This window comes from Zootoca vivipara, chromosome 14 (genome assembly GCF_963506605.1).
Source record: "Zootoca vivipara chromosome 14, rZooViv1.1, whole genome shotgun sequence".
Lineage (NCBI taxonomy): Eukaryota > Metazoa > Chordata > Lepidosauria > Squamata > Lacertidae > Zootoca > Zootoca vivipara.
Window position 1 is genome coordinate 49,978,794 of NC_083289.1, and position 15,775 is coordinate 49,994,568.

A 15,775-nucleotide genomic window follows, 5' to 3' on the forward strand; every position below is an offset into this window, starting at 1 on the left:
TGCCAACCCCTGGTCTAGGGAGTTGGGCATGGCTGGTCTACACCAACTGGCAGCAGCTCTGAAAGGTTTCAGGTCTGTCTCTCCCATTCCTACCTGGATTGAGCCCGAGTCCTTCTGTGTGCCAGACAGATTTTCTAAGAGGGTAGTTTTGATTTAAATCAAATTGATTTAAATCACTAGTCAGTAAGACTTGATTTAAATCACTTTTTTTAAACAGAAAGACACATTGTTGCTGGTATAACCTTAATATTGACAACCAGGTGCAGGTTTCCTTTTTGGAATAATAAATTTTCAGAGTAGTTTTTACAGTTATACCAAAAATTACCAATTTGCTTGTATTATTAGAAATACATAAGACAGATAATTGTGGAATTGTTGTGTTAACTGTTTATATTAGGATACCTTTTCTGCTGTACTTTATTGGAAGGAGAAAAATACAGTAGTCATTTCCTTAATAACAATTTAAACAATTTATTTAACTAAAACAATAACATTATAGCATATGTATCCATGTTTGTTAACTAATGTGGTCAAATATTTTTTTTTTTTAAAAAAATGTAGACTGAGTTTTAGCACACATGAAAACTTAAAACAAATCCTTATTTCCTGATGAATAGCCTTTGGACTATAATGTAACTTAAATAGAAAACTATCTTTAGAAATATTTTTCCAAAGCATTTTATTTTAAAAATCAGATTTAATTTTTTTAAAAAATCCAATTTAAATAAATAAAATAAATAAAATTGGATTTAAATTTAAAAATCCGATTATTATTATTATTTAAATCACAGATTTTTATCCACCCTGTTCTCTACCACTGAACCATACCAATTCCCCACCCCCAGTCTCATTCAGATCCAGCTCTCTAAGCAAAGCAACATTCGTAAGTCCTTTGCTGCTGACGTTCTGCTCAAGTTCGAGTTTTTTTTAAAAAAATTATTAAACAAATTTAACAGAAAAAATTATCAATCAGTATAGCCAATTACATTCCCCCCTCCCCCCCCTGAGACTTCCCTCAGCTCCCCCCTCTGGTTTATTTGCACGTTATTCTCTGCATGTTGTAAAATTGTACATATCTCTACCTTCTCTATCCTATGTTCTCCTAATAAATTGTGAATGTTTATTCAAAACCTGCCAAGGAGTCCAAGTTATTTTGTTGTCTTTTTAAATAGTTTGTAAAAAGTTCCCATTCTTCTTTAAAGTCACGATTGTCCTCTCGTACCAGTCGTTTGTGTGTTTGCTTTGCCAGTTCCGCATAACTCATCAGTTTCTCTTGCCATTGTTCTTTCGTTGGGACTTCCTCATTCTTCCATCCTTGTGCTAACAAGACTCTTGCCACTGTTGTAGCATACATTAATAAGTTCTTTGTTTTCCTTGGCAGGTCTTGTCCTAAAATCCCTAACAAAGGAGCTTCTGGTTGGGTTTTTTTTTGTTTTTCTTTTGCAAATGTCCTTTAAACATTTTTTTCAGTTCATTATATATCATCTCTCAATTTTTTTAACCTCTCTACATTCCCACCACATATGATAAAAAGTGCCTTCTTTTTCTTTACATTTCCAAGGTTCTGCTCAAGTTTTTAATGAAGCCGACGGCTCAATTGCAAGGAAGCTCGGACTGGATTGCCACATCCCCCTAACATGTGCAGAGACCAGCTTGGAAGAGGAGCTGTGAGCCAGATGCCCTTTATTGAGCACATTTCATCTCGAGACTTACATTTTGCAACATCTCGCATCAGGTTTCAGAACATCAACAAGTGCAATCTTTTGGGAACACACTGAACTGTGATGGTATAAATATGTACCATCACAGGCCCTGGAGCTGAAAAACGAAATTTCTCGGCTGAGGGGAAGTAACAGATGCTCAGAAACATGCCAAGGAGGTGGATGGGAAGCCTTGAGCTTCACTCCTCAGCACACTTTCCTAGGAGTAGGCACCCACTGAACACAATGGGGCTTACTTCAGAGTAAACAGGCCCAAGACTGCAGTGGATATATAGAACACTAGTCTCATTCAGCCCGTTAAGAAAACGGGCACTAGAGGTGCAACGGGGCCACGGCCTTCCCTCCCTTTCTGCGCTCAGCTGCGGGGCGCGCCAGAAACGCAATTAAACAAAGTGCTCTCCCGTCGTGTCCCGCGGCAGAGCACAGAGAGTGAGGGAAGGCTGCGGCCCCGCTGCTCCTCCCACGGGCCAGGTAGGGTTGTCAGGAGGAGGAGGAGGAGGCGGACCAAGATGGCGGCATCAGGCTCCCGGCCCAGCGGCCCCGGAGCCCGGAGCCCGATGCCGCCATCTTGGTCCGCCGCCGCAGAGGAACGGGAGGCAGAGGGTTGAGGGGGGGGAGAGAGAGAGCGCTACGTCCCGCCTCTTCGTCCAGTCCCTGTGTCCGTGGGGCACATGCGCATTAGCGCAAACCCAGGGACACAGGGAATACTGGACGCAGAGACACAGGGACTTTATTATATAGGATAGCCATTGTGACTAGCAGCCATTGATCTCCATCTCCTCCTAATTTTTTTAACCATCTAGGTTGGCGGCGGCCGCTGCCTCCTACAGAAATGAGTTCCACAGTTTAACAAGGCCCTGTGTGAAAAAGTCTTCTTTTATCTGTCCTGAATCTGCCAGCCTCCAGCTTCACTGCATGACCGTGAGTTCTAGTGTTACGGGAAAGGTTTTCTCCCTTCCACTTTCTACCTGCCATGTATAATTTCAGACCCTTTTCTATCACGCCACCCATTTACACGCTTTCCCCTCTAAACTACGGTAAAAAAATCCCAAATTCTGCAACCTTCCTCACAGGGGAGCCACCAGTTGAAAAACCTGCCGTCCGACAAACAAACCTGTTTCGCTGCAAACACACAGAGCCGGAGAAAACATGCTGTTAAAAACAAGACAGCGTTTTGCCTGGATTCGCATGAATCTTACCCGACGACATTGCAGTTCAGAAACAAGCCTTTCACCCACTGCTTCCTAGAACTCTAGTAAGTAAGCAAGCAAAGCTGTGGAACCACACCCTAAACCTCTGTTTGCTTTTCAGTAAGAGTGTGGCATGATAATAATAATAATTTATTATTTATACCCCACCCATCTGGCCGGGTCTCCCCAGCCACTCTGGGCGACTTCCAACAGAAGAATAAAACACAATAATCTATTAAACATTAAAAGCCTCCCTGAACAGGGCTGCCTTCAGTTGTCTTCTAAAAGTCTGATAAGCATGGGGCTTATCATGCTCCCAGCTAAACAAGTCCGCTTTGTATAGATTTTAGATCCCAGTCCTGAGCAGGAACCTGGCTAATCATTCCCTCTGACTTTGGTTAGCCAAGCCGCCTCATCCACATGAGGCCACAACATGGGAGACTTCCCAGGTATACTAGTGTAAATTTCCCCCCGATTTAAATAGTCCTATTTAAAAAGAAAGCAAAAAAGATAGATCCCTGCATTTGGTGGCTTTCTGGTACCTCGGAAGTCAAACGGAATCCGCTCTGGAAGTCCGTTCGACTTCCAAAACGTTTGGAAACTGAGGTGCGGCTTCTGATTGGCTGCAAGAAGCTCCAGCAGCCAATCGGAAGCCACATCAGATGTTTGGGTCCCAAAGAACGTTCACAAACCGGAACACTCACTTCCAGGTTTGTGGAGTTCGGGAGCCAAAACATTCGACTTGCAAGGTGTTTGGGATCCAAGGTACTGTAAGACGTTATGTAAAGGCCAGCGTTAGAAACTCTGATATCTAAGCTAGGTGCCAAAGGGCACCTGAGACCAGGGTTACAGTCGCCAAAATGGAATGCCTACTTGCCACTTTCCAGCCAGAGTGCTCGAAAGGTGTATTTTTCAAACATGGCTTTTTGGTTCCTGAAATTCATTCCGATTGTGCAGATAAAATATGATGGGTAGAATTCTACAGGATGCGCTGCTAGTGTGTGAAAATAGTCAAGATCCAAGAATCTCCAAGCGTGCACCTCCAAATGGTGGAGACATCAGGTTCCCCTGGGGCATCTTCACTTGATCGCAACCGGCCGATGACCAGCTGCAAAATGGGCCTGGCGAATTTCAAATGCTGGTAAAGGCCTGAAGAACTCTGTACAGTACCTGATTAACTGGCAAGCCACCTGCCTGTCCTTCTATAGACCTGGTAGATTGCAGGAATGACCTGAGAACTTTTGTTGGTGGCAGCACAGTGTTAAAGACCATTGTACGGCAGTGACCAACCAAAGAGCATTTTCTGTTGTTGTGCCTGTTCTGCTCCATAGGACACACCATCAGTGAGCTGCTTCAGAGGTCTTTCAAATACACAACGAACTACACCTTTGGCCCCATGGAAATGATGTGCTCTTCTTCTTCTTCTTCTTCTTCTTCTTCTTCTTCTTCTTCTTCTTCTTCTTCTTCTTCTTCTTCTTCTCACTCGTAGCCGAGTAAGATTGTCTTCCATGAACACAGTCTTAACGGTGAGTCCATAAGTGATTGTGGAGGCCAATTCTGGATCCACACGTCCTTCCACAGTGGGGACACAGGTTTCCGGACGGGAGTTGATCACGGTGAGCATTTACCAAGCGTGCCTTCCTCTTAGCACATTTCTCCTTCGCGTCCTGAGTTCGAGCGTCTTCTAAGTCCATGACACCTTTGGTAAAGGCTGTTCTCCAACTGGAGCGCTCTCAGGCCAGTGTTTCCCAGTTGTCTGTGTTTATACTACATTTTTTTAGATTTGCCTTGAGACAGTCTTTAAACCTCTTTTGTTGACCACCAACATTATGCTTTCCATTTGTAAGTTCAGAATAGAGCAGTTGCTTTGGAAGAGGATAATCAGGCATCCACGCTACATGACCAGTCCAACAAAGTTGATGTTGAAGAATCATCACTTCGACGTGGGTGATCTTGGCTTCTTCCTGTCTTCCCAAGTGATGTGTAACAATTTTTGGAGAGCCTGCTCACCACGACAAGGTGATGATCCAGCGAGTGAGAAATTATGTGCCATCACTGAGCTACCACTCCCTGCAATGCAGGAATGTCAACTGAATCCCAACCTTTCTGAGCTATATCAGAAAGGAATAGGCTACGAGCAGGGCAGGTCCAAGGGGTTCCTGCCAGTCTTCCAGCCGGTTCCCTAGGGGGGCTCCTGCAATCCCACCACCAGGCCTTCCGGGCGCTTTCGTCCGAGTCCATAAACGCAAAGGGATCTTGCACCTTCTCCCAGTACAAGCAGCAAGAGCTTCCACAGCCAGCATTGACCAGCGGAAGTGCACCAAGAGAGGAACAGCAGGCAGAGCCAGTTGCAAGGGCCCTTCAACCTCTGATTAATGCAGAACAAGGCACCCAGTTATTATTTTTAAATAGCTGCTTGCCAGGAACAAAATGGCTTGCAAGGCACAGAAAAATCTCATCACAGGCTTTCAAGATCACCCGGCCAACCCTTTCTGCAGGGGAAAAACTACTCGCACTTGCCAGAAGGGGGCCTAGATTAGTGCTGGTGAACCTGCGGTCTTCTGGGTGCTGCTGAACTACTACCCAGCCCTGGGTATGCAGGCTGGGGCTGATGGGACTTATAGTTCTGTAGTGCCTGGAGGGTCAGAGGCTGAGGGGGTGCAATGGTAGCGGACCTGGGTTTGCATGCCTTAGGATTTTGACACTTGTGTATATTTTTTAGGACCCACATTATTTTTGCAATTTTAAGTTGTCGAATCTGTTTCCCAGCATTGTGTAATATTGTCTTTCAATATTCATGTTGTGTTTTAATTGCACACCGCCCTGGGACCTTAGGGTGAAGGGCGGGTTAATAAGCAGGAATAGTAATGTTGCGGGCATCTGTCTGTCTCCAAAGACAATGGAGTGCGCCTCTGGGGGTGAAGTCAAACTGCTGTGTTTGCAGCACCAAATTGACCTCTCCGGGGTGCAAGCCTGGGCAGCGTGTCTGGAGGTCCTGGGCTGCCCAGACGACAAGACCTCCTCTCTGCCTCACTGATGTGGTCCAAAGGAAAGCAGAGCAAGGTGTTTGGCACCAGCTGGTCTGCAGGAGTTGCCAGAAGGAAGCATGCAAGACACCACCCAACCATCTTAGGGACACCGCTCCAGATCTGGGTAGGGTTTACTCCCTAGTCTGAGGTCCAGCGCCGAGGGCCTTCTGGCGGTTCCCTCGCTATGAGAAGCTAAGTTACAGGGAACCAGGCAGAGGGCCTTCTCGGTAGTGGCACCCACCCTGTGGAATACCCCCCCCCACCAGATGCAAAGAGAACAACAATTACCAGACCTTTAGAAGGCATCTTAAGGCAGCCCTGTTTAGGGAAGCTTTTAATGTTTGATGGATTTCTGTAATTTAATGTTTTGTTGGAAGCCGCCCAGAGTAGCTGGGGGAACCCGGCCAGATGGGCGGGTATAAACTATTATTATTATTATTATTATTATTATTATTATTATTATTATTATGTCTTTTCTTCTCCTGAATATGTCCTGCGCGGCAACGTAGGTTTAGGATCAGAGTTTTCCTTCTCCTAGATGGGCTCCCTTCCCAGGTTGAAGAGCCAAACAAGAACAACAGGAGACTGGGGGGGGGGGTCCTGAGACCACATAACACCGGTCTTGAAAGACCTACATTGACTCCCAGTACGTTTCCGAGCACAATTCAAAGTATTGGTGCTGACCTTTAAAGCCCTAAACAGCCTCAGTCCTGTACACCTGAAGGAGCATCCCCACCCCCATCATTCAGCCCGGACACTGAGGTCCAGCTCCGAGGGCCTTCTGGCGGTTCCCTCCCTGCGAGAAGTGAGGTTACAGGGAACCAGGCGCCCGCCCTGTGGAACACCCTCCCACCAGATGTCAAGGAGATAAAACAACTATCTGACTTTTAGAAGACATCTGAAGGCAGCCCTGTTTAAGGAAGCTTTTAATGTTTGACGTTTTATTGTGCTTTTAACATTCTGTTGGGAGCTGCCCAGAGTGGCTGGGAAAACCCAGCCAGATGGGCGGGATATAAATTAATAAATAAATTATTATTATTATTATTATTATTATTATTATTATTGGGCTATGTGAAACCTTCAGCTTCCCAGGCCATCCCTGTGATTCTATGTTGACTTCACTTTGTCTTTTTGATGTTTAGTGTGATAAATCTTAGGTTGCATTCAGCTTTACAACTTCTTCTGCTCATCCCTTACTTTCTCTGGACCTTGAGGCAAGAGATCATATTGGAACTATCTTCTGAGAACAGAAGAGCAAGCAAGGCTTCTTTGTTTCTCCAACTAGATGGTTAGGTAGCATTCGCTATCCGGCTCAGTAGTGGCGCCCGCCCTGTGGAACGCCCTCCCATCAGATGTCAAAGAAATAAACAACAGTCTGATGTTTAGAAGACATCCGAAGGCAGCCCTGTAAATGACTGATGTTTTAATCTATTTTTTATCTTTTGTTGGAAGCCACCCAGAGTGGCTGGGGAAACCCAGCCGGATGGGCGGGACACACACACACACACACACACACACAGAGAGAGAGAGAGAGAGAGAGAGAGAGAGAGAGAGAGAGAGAGAGAGAGAGAGAGTAATGGTTCTGGCTTTGAAGAAATCCACTCTATATATTCAATGCACATACAAAACACATAACTCCCCCAAAGAATATTGGGAGCTATGGTTTCCCCTTCTCAGAGTTAGAATTCTCAGCTCTCTTAACAAACTACAGTACCCAGGATTCCTTGGGGGAAGCCCTGTGCTTGAAAGGCAGCAATGCTTCTGAAGCCCAGTTGCTGGAATATTCAGGAGGGGAGAGGGCTCTTGTGCCCAAATCCTGCTTGCAGAATCCTGCTGGCCGCCACTGTTGAGAACCAGATGCTGGACTGGATGGGCCATTGGCCTGATCCAGCAGGCCATTCTTATGTTCTTTGATGTGTGCTGAAGATGCTTTAAATACGGTATATTCCACCTAAACATTAGGAAGAACTTCCTGACAGTAAGAGCTGTTCGGCAGTGGAATTTGCTACCAAGGAGTGGGGTGGAGTCTCCTTCTTTGGAGGTCTGTAAGCAGAGGCTTGACAGGCATATGTCAAGAATGCTTTGATGGTGTTTCCTGCTTGGCAGAGGGTTGGACTGGATGGCCTTTGTGGTCTCTTCCAACTCTATGATTCTATGATATGCTGTGGATCTGCTCTTAGTCCCTAGAACTGCCAGCTGAAAGTTTCAGGTCAGAGGCAGCAGGAAAGGCTTTCTGCATGCCCAAAATCCCAGAGAGCTGCTGCCAGCCAGAGCAGAGTATACTGAGCCCAACAGAGCAATGGTCTGTCATGACAGCCGGCAGCTCTGTACCTTCAGCTGAAGCTAAGGAAATCGCTCAGCTCTCGTCCCTGGACTTGAAGGCAAGCCAATGCTTCTGGGCTCTTAAAAACCTGGGACACAGCCCCTTGTCACAGATTTGCACCGGTCAATTTATACAAACAGAGGCAAATGTAGGGGGGGGGGTTGAGCAAATTCAGAGCAGAAGGTAGCTGGGATCCCATTAGCAGTGCACTTTACAGCATGCCAGGGATCCATGTAAGAAAAGTTTTTTAAAACATTCTTTTTTGGGGGGTTGGGTGAGGTGATGAAATGCTTAGTGTAAGGGGGAGAGAGTATAGAGAACCGCCCCCTATCATCAGGAGCAGCTCCTCCCCAAGCAGCCATGGAAGCGCAGGGTCTGAAGGAGGGAGTCAGGAAGCAGAGAGGGAGAGCCAGGGCTCCGGCAGCATGGGAGAGCCCCTGCTCCACAGGCGGGAAGAGAGAGAGACAGAAAGGGGGGGGGAGAGGGAAAAGACGGAGCGTAGACCCTTTCCCCCGGCACCGGAATTAAGGAGGAGGAGGAAAGGGAGGAGATTCGCTGTCCCTAGGCTCTTATGTTGGTCCCAGGGGCGAAAAGGGGCAGTGCCAGATTCTGACACGGCAATAGCGCGGACATGAAACAGACAGCTCATCACGCTGTAAATAATGTGCACCAATAAAGACTCTGGAAGACAAGTTTGTGGAGAGTCGTTACTCAGGAGTAGCCGTAATAACCTCTGACATTTAGGATGAAAGACACAGAGCCCAGCCCCGCTGGGCTATGCCTCAACAAAGCCCCCCCCCCCCAACTCCAAGAGAGTAACTTAGGCTTCAGAAAGTTTAAGTGCACCCTCCTCCAAGTCTCATTTAAAACCACATTTTGGGGCACCATGGTGCCATCTTCAAACCAGACTTCCTCAACGCTGCTGAAATCAGTGTGCCTTTCTATTGGGTAAACCCAATAAAGGACTGTGGTACACAAACATATCTTTAGAACCAAGTGCCGTTGAAACCAAGGAGACAGATCGCCGTTGGAATCAAGCCTCAAAACGTGTTTACTCAGAAGCAAATGCCACTGGTTCCCATGGGGCTGACTTTTCAGTTAAGTATATTTTGAATGCACAGCCTGAGGCATACACAATTTTCTTTGGATTAAGCCCCCCAAAGCCCTTACATGGATTTTTCAAAACATCTTCTATACGCCACTCAATTCAGACAATGCTGAAACACTTCTCGAGGGAATAAATTAATTCGCCTGCTTTATTTTATTCCAAAAACCCTTAATTTTATTAGAGAGCCTCAAAGTGGCACCTGCATCAAGGTAACATATTCTTCATGTTCAATCTGTGAATTAATCAACTACAAGCAGATGGCTAGCATATCAAAGGGTGTTTAATGAGCTGCCCTTCTTCTTCAGTGAAAGATATTAGGACTGGGACATAAATATCATTTAACATAAATTAATTACCTCTTTCTGCGCTTAAACCCTTGTGTTCACACAGTTTTATACAAGACAGCTATTCCTTCCTCCCGAATGGAAGGTGCCTGCAGAACCTAAAATATTTCTTCATACAGAATGCTGGAATTCAATTTAACACAACCAAGGGTGGACTTCATAATTTAGGACTGCATTTACCTACAAGTAAGCCTCAGAGAGCTGCGGGGGAGGATTTACTTCTGAGTAGGATTGGGCTTCAAGTGTCAGACTTTGGTTTTTAAACTCAGATGGTTTGCTTCCTCATGTACTGCATAAACTATGGAACTCACTTCCGCAGGAGACAGTGACGGCCGCCAAGTTGGATGACTTTAAAAGAGGAGCAGACAGATTCATGGAGGATAAGGCTTGGTGGTTGATAGTCATGATGGCTCTGCCTCCACAGTCAGAGGCAGCAATGCTTCTGAATGCCAGTTGCTGGAAGCCACAGGAGGGAAGAGGGATCTTGGGTTCGAGTCCTGCTTGTGGGTTTCCCATAGGGGCATCTGGTTGGCCACTGTGAGAACAGGATGCTAGACTAGGTGGGCCACTGGCCGGATCCAGCAGGCTCTTCGTATGTTCTTTATATTCTTATGGTGTCTAACTTAGCTCTCAAAACAAGAGTTTTGCACTGCTGGGTTTTCTAAAAAAAATATATGCCCCGCTTTTTCCTTGCAGGCAAACCCAACCAAGTTAATAACAAAGGTAAACAATGTATTTAACATCCAGAACAAATCCAGCAGCAACTTTATATATAAAGAAATAATTTCACCTTGCGGTACTCAAGTTCTGTTGCACATTGAATAAAATAAAAGTAGTTCTGTTGGTATACTAGTTCTGTTTTAAAAAGAAAAGCCACACTCCCAAAGTTCTCCAAGAACTCTAAAAACATCAAGCGTTTATAGGATTGAAAGTGCACACATCAACACAAACATGCTTTCTATGGCTGAATCCTTATAAAGCTAGTTGCTTGTGGAAAAGATGGGACCAGTGACAGCTAGTGCCCCGTGGGCCTGGTGTGGGGGAGGCAAGGAGGCCCAACAGTAGGTGGCGCTAGAGAGCCAACTAATTCTAATTTTATCCCCATCCTTCTCCTCTGTAAGAAGAAGAGGAGGAGGAGTTTGGATTTGACATCCCGCTTTAACACTACTTGAAGGAGTCTCAAAGCGGCTAACAATCTCCTTTCCCTTCCTCCTCCACAACAAACACTCTGTGAGGTGAGTGAGGCGAGTGAAGTCTGAGAAGTGTGACTAGCCCAAGGTCACCCAGCAGCTGCATGTGGAGGAGCGGAGACCCGAACCTGGTCCCCCAGATTATGAGTCCACCGCTCTTAGCCACTACCCCACGCTGCCTCTGTAAGGGCAATGTTGAGATGGAGGAGGATGAGGAGGTTGACAGGTTGTGTGACCCCCCTGAACTGGTTGTAAGCAGGGAGACAGAAAGGTGGCAAGTTGAGGCTGGTGGGCAATGCCCCCTTCCTCTGAATGGGCCAGCCTTCACCGAGATCTGTAGGCTATGAGAAATTAGATCAGAAAGCCAGTTTGAGTAGAAAGCGGGCCAGGGGAGACTTAAGGGGGATCACGGGACATAGAAATCCATGCAGATGGGGAGACTGGCCTTACACACTGCTGGTTTTCAGAGAGAGAGGGAGAGGAGGAGGAGGAATATAGCATGAGAACCACGGTGGATTTACTGATTAGTGACCCCGACTACTGGGGCCTGGAAGCCCAGGGTTCAAATACACACACTTGGCCGTGAGCTCAGTGAGTGACCCTCGGGTCTGCCACAGACACTCGGCCCGTTTCCCAGGGTTGTTGTGAGGATTAAATGAGGACCATGGACGCCGCTTGGAGAAACAGGTGGGCTATACGTAACTGAATCCCCAAAAGTAAACCAACGCCCCCAGCTGGATCCGCTACAGAAACGTCAACAATCAAAAGTAAACTTCCCGTTTTCCATGGAACTTCCCAAACGTCTCCAAGAAGCGCCGAGCGTTTCAAAGTTTGGGCTAAAGAGGAGCAGCCTCGTTTGGGGACTTGCCTGCTTCTTTTTTTGCCCAGACCGGCCGAGATCTCTCTCTAGGGCCGCTCTCGCCCCACCTCCCACCCGGGACAGGACCTCCTCCTCCTCCTCCTCCCGGCCGCGCGCCCCCTTACTCACCTGCGTCCGGCGCGCAACAGGAGCGCACGGGCGGAGGCACAGCTCCAGGAAGCGCGGCGCTTTCCCAGCGCGGCTGCTTCCTCTTCTCGTCCCATCCGGCCCCGGAGAGCCCTCCCTCGGCAGTACCTCCACCTGGCTTCCTTTCCCCAGAGACTCCTCCCCCTCCTCTCTCATGCTCAGCTCCAGCCTCGCCGGCCCTTGCTGTTTGCGCGTCTCCCTGGCACCTGGGCGCTCCTTCCGCGGCGCCGCCTGCTTCCCTTCCCAGCCGCACCTGGCGCAGGTGCGCACGGAACGGAGAGCCCGGCCAAGACGGGGATGGCGATTCTCTCCACATTTCCTGGACGAGTCAAGTACCCTCTGGGGGCGAAGGCAGGAGGAGACCATAGTTGCTTATTTATTTTCTTCTTTTTTAAAACCATGCCTCCAAGTTGATTAAAGTGGTACACATAATTCTCCTCCCGCCACCATTTTATCCTCACACAGCAACCCTGCGAGGTAGGCTGTGATGGGCCGAAGGTCAGGCAGGGAGCTTTATGGCCGAGTGGGGATTTGAACCCTGGTCTATCAAGTTTTAAGGCAATGCTCTTGCTAGTATAGCACACTGGCAGACTTACGTGGCAAGGCACACAGCTGATCTTTGAGAACACTATGGCACAAGAAGCGGTCTGGTTGGAGCTGTCAGCTGACAACGGGCACATGGTATATTTAAATATACATGGTATATTTAAAGCTCACCCAATGCACATTGAAAGCATGTGACTTACCCCCCAGACACCTGGGATGCATTTAAGGTCCCCAACTCTAATCTGCAGGTTGCCATCTGATTGGATTTTTTTCTGATCCTGATTTGATTTTAGGATGTATTTTAATTGATTGCCTAATTGATTGCCTGATTTTATATTAATGTGTTATACATTTGATGTTAGCCGCTCTGAGCCCGGTTCTGGCCAGGGAGGGCGGGGTATAAATAAAGATGATGATGTTGATTTGAAGGATTAGACAAATTCATAGAGGAAGGGGCTTATCGACAGCCCCCAGCCATGATGCCTACAAACTTGGAGGCAGTAATGTTTCTGAATACCAGTCGTTGCAAGCCCCAGGAGTGTGTTGATCTTGTGCTCAGATCCCATTGGGGCATCAGGTTAGCCACTGTGTGAACAGCATACTGGACTAGATTGGCCCATGGGCCCGATCCTGCGGGCTCCCCTTACGTTTGTGTTAAGATGCAGAGCAGGCTCCCATTCACTTGTCGATCATGATCACTGCATAACCTCAAGGATTCTCCCGGCATTCGAAACGCATCCCAAAGCTACCACTTCCTGAGAACCAGGGAGGTGACAGAATGCCCCGCAGAGACTGTCAGATCGATGGGCCTGCTTTCTATGCCTCGCACATGTCTCAGCCTGAATTACAGCGCTGCTACGGTGCGGTGATGGACGCTTAGGTGCCACATAATTCCTTCCTGGCAATCGCTTGTCCAATTTGTAACTTGCAGAGGTGCCATAAAACACCCGTTTAATTGACTGCATCTGGATGCATCAGCTGCCCAAAAGAGGCTGCCAGATTTTGGGTCCCTCTGCAGCCTTGGGAGGCAGAGCGACAACAGTGATTATGACGTCTCCGACTTCCAAGCGAGTGGCAAGATTTAATCTTCGGACGAGGCACAATTGCACGCTGCAGGGGAGACGGGGCAGAAGTCCACTCCCAGCTTCCAGGATGGAGAGCCACCTGAACATTAAGGCTGCAATCCAAACTCCTCCCAACTGGGAGTAAACTCCACTGGATTCAGGACAGCTCACTTCTAAGTACAGTAGCCATGATCAGGATTGCGCTGTATGGCTGCTACTCTCCGCGTACTTAACTGGGAGCAAGACCAACTTATAAGGTTGGTCTCTGCTGGAAGGAGCAGGTTCCTATCTTGGGGTTACTCCTGGGGTTACTCCAGTGTTGTCCCTGCAATACCTGTTTCCAGCTGTTTTGGACAGAGATGATTTGCTCCATGCGCCATGGCAGCTTCCAGGCTGGATTACCGCAATGTGCTCTACGTGGGGCTGTCCTTGAAGACAGCCTGGAAACTTCAACTAGTCCAAAATTCAGTGGCCAGATTGCTAGCTGGAATTTCCTTTCAGATTTCATATACCAGAGGGCCTTCTCGGTAGTGGCACCCACCCTGTGGAATGCCCTCCCACCAGAGGTCAAAGAGAACAACAATTACCAGACCTTTAGAAGGCATCTTAAGGCAGCCCTGTTTAGGGAAGCTTTCAATGTTTGATGGATTTCTGTATTTTGGTGTTTTTTTGGAAGCCGCCCAGAGTGGCTGGGGGAACCCGGCCAGATGGGCGGGGTATAAATAAATAAATAAATAAATTATTATTATTATTATTATTATTATTATTATTATTATTATACCCCCATGTTTCAAAACAGTTGCATAGGTTGCCGGTTCACTTCCAGAGCCCAATTCAAGATGCTCACATTAGTATTTAAAGCCCTAAACAGAGGCATTATTCTGGGATGAGTCTGGAAGACCTGGGGGCTAGGCAGCACAATCCTATAATAATAATAATTTATTATTTATACCCCGTCCATCTGGCTGGGTTTCCCCAGCCACTCTGGGCGGGCTTCCAACAGAATATTAAAATACAATAATCGATTGAACATTAAAAGCTTCCCTAAACAGGGCTGCCTATACAGTGGTACCTTGGTTCTCAAATGCCTTTGTACTCAAACAACTTGGAACCCAAACACTGCAAACCCAGAAGTGTGTGTTCCGCTTTGCCAACTTTTTTCAGAAGCCAGACATGCTCCATTTTGAGCGCCACACTTGCGTTTTGAGTGCCACGCTGAGGTCTGGGTGTGGAACCCACTTCAGCTACTGATTGATTGATTGATTGTGTGACTGCAGTACATTGTTTATTGCTTTCATTTTATGGATCAATGGTCTCGTTAGATAGTAAAATTCATGTTCAATTGCTGTTTTAGGGGTTGTTTTTAAAAGTCTGAAACGGATTAATCCATTTTGCATGACTTTCTCTGGGAAAGTGCGCCTTGGTTTTGGAACGCTTTGGTTTTGGAACGGACTTCCAGAACGGATTAAGTTTGAGAACCAAGGTACCACTGTAAACATGTCTACTCTGAAGTAAAGCGATGCTGTGTTTAACACGACAGTATGTACTGGATTGCGGCCTTATTCATTTTAGAGAGAGAAGACAACATGCAAGGAAATGCCAGAAATTAGATTGCATTCCCTCCCCCCCCCCCCTCCCATGAAATTAACAGGAGAGACTGTCCACCTGCATGAACTCAAAACAATCACTTACTGGAGGCGTCGGGAGATTAAACATTGCATCAATACCACGCTTCACCTCTATGGATTTTAATGCTTGTCGTTAAGCTGGCTGTTTGACAAACGCAACAGAGGTGATATGCTATTATTGACTTGGTGTAATAAAAATTTATATTACAAAAATAAAAATAAAATTTGGAAGGGCGGGGAGTTTTTATGGGCTGCTTTATGAGCGTTTTCAGCGACTCCAGAGAAAGGGGCAGATAGCGATTGCCGAGGGAGTCAATACAAGAGGGTAGCAGATCTGCAGCAAATCCATCAACTCGGTGGAGAAACAGGAGCTCTGAACATCCAGCAAAGCTCAGTTATTTGGAAAATGCTACTAAACCCCCACCCAGGATAACAGGGATATTAATTTAATAAGTTTCTTTGCACCATAATAAGAAGCATCAAACACAGTAACTGTTGGTCAAGTATCTTGCAAGAGAATGGTTTCGTCTTAACAACAGTAATAGAACACAGTACAGTGGAACCCAAACACTGGAAACCCGAAGTAAGCGTTCTTTTTTCGGAAGCCGAACATGCTGTGTTTTGAG

General features: G+C 46.8%; 1 protein-coding gene across 4 annotated transcripts in view; it reads right to left on the reverse strand.

Annotated features, from left to right (window-relative positions):
- TMEM184A (transmembrane protein 184A) overlaps positions 1-12,017 on the reverse strand; it is a 36,459-nt gene extending 24,442 nt beyond the window's left edge. Inside the window, exon 1 of one of the 4 annotated variants that reach the window (XM_035131446.2) lies at positions 11,894-12,017. The gene's annotated coding sequence lies outside the window, so the exon portion shown is untranslated. Of the gene's footprint in view, positions 1-2,835; positions 6,175-11,893 lie in introns of those variants that run through there. The other 3 variants (XM_060282495.1, XM_035131448.2, XM_035131447.2) reach the window with 3 other exon arrangements.
- Between the last annotated feature and the right edge of the window lie 3,758 nt (positions 12,018-15,775).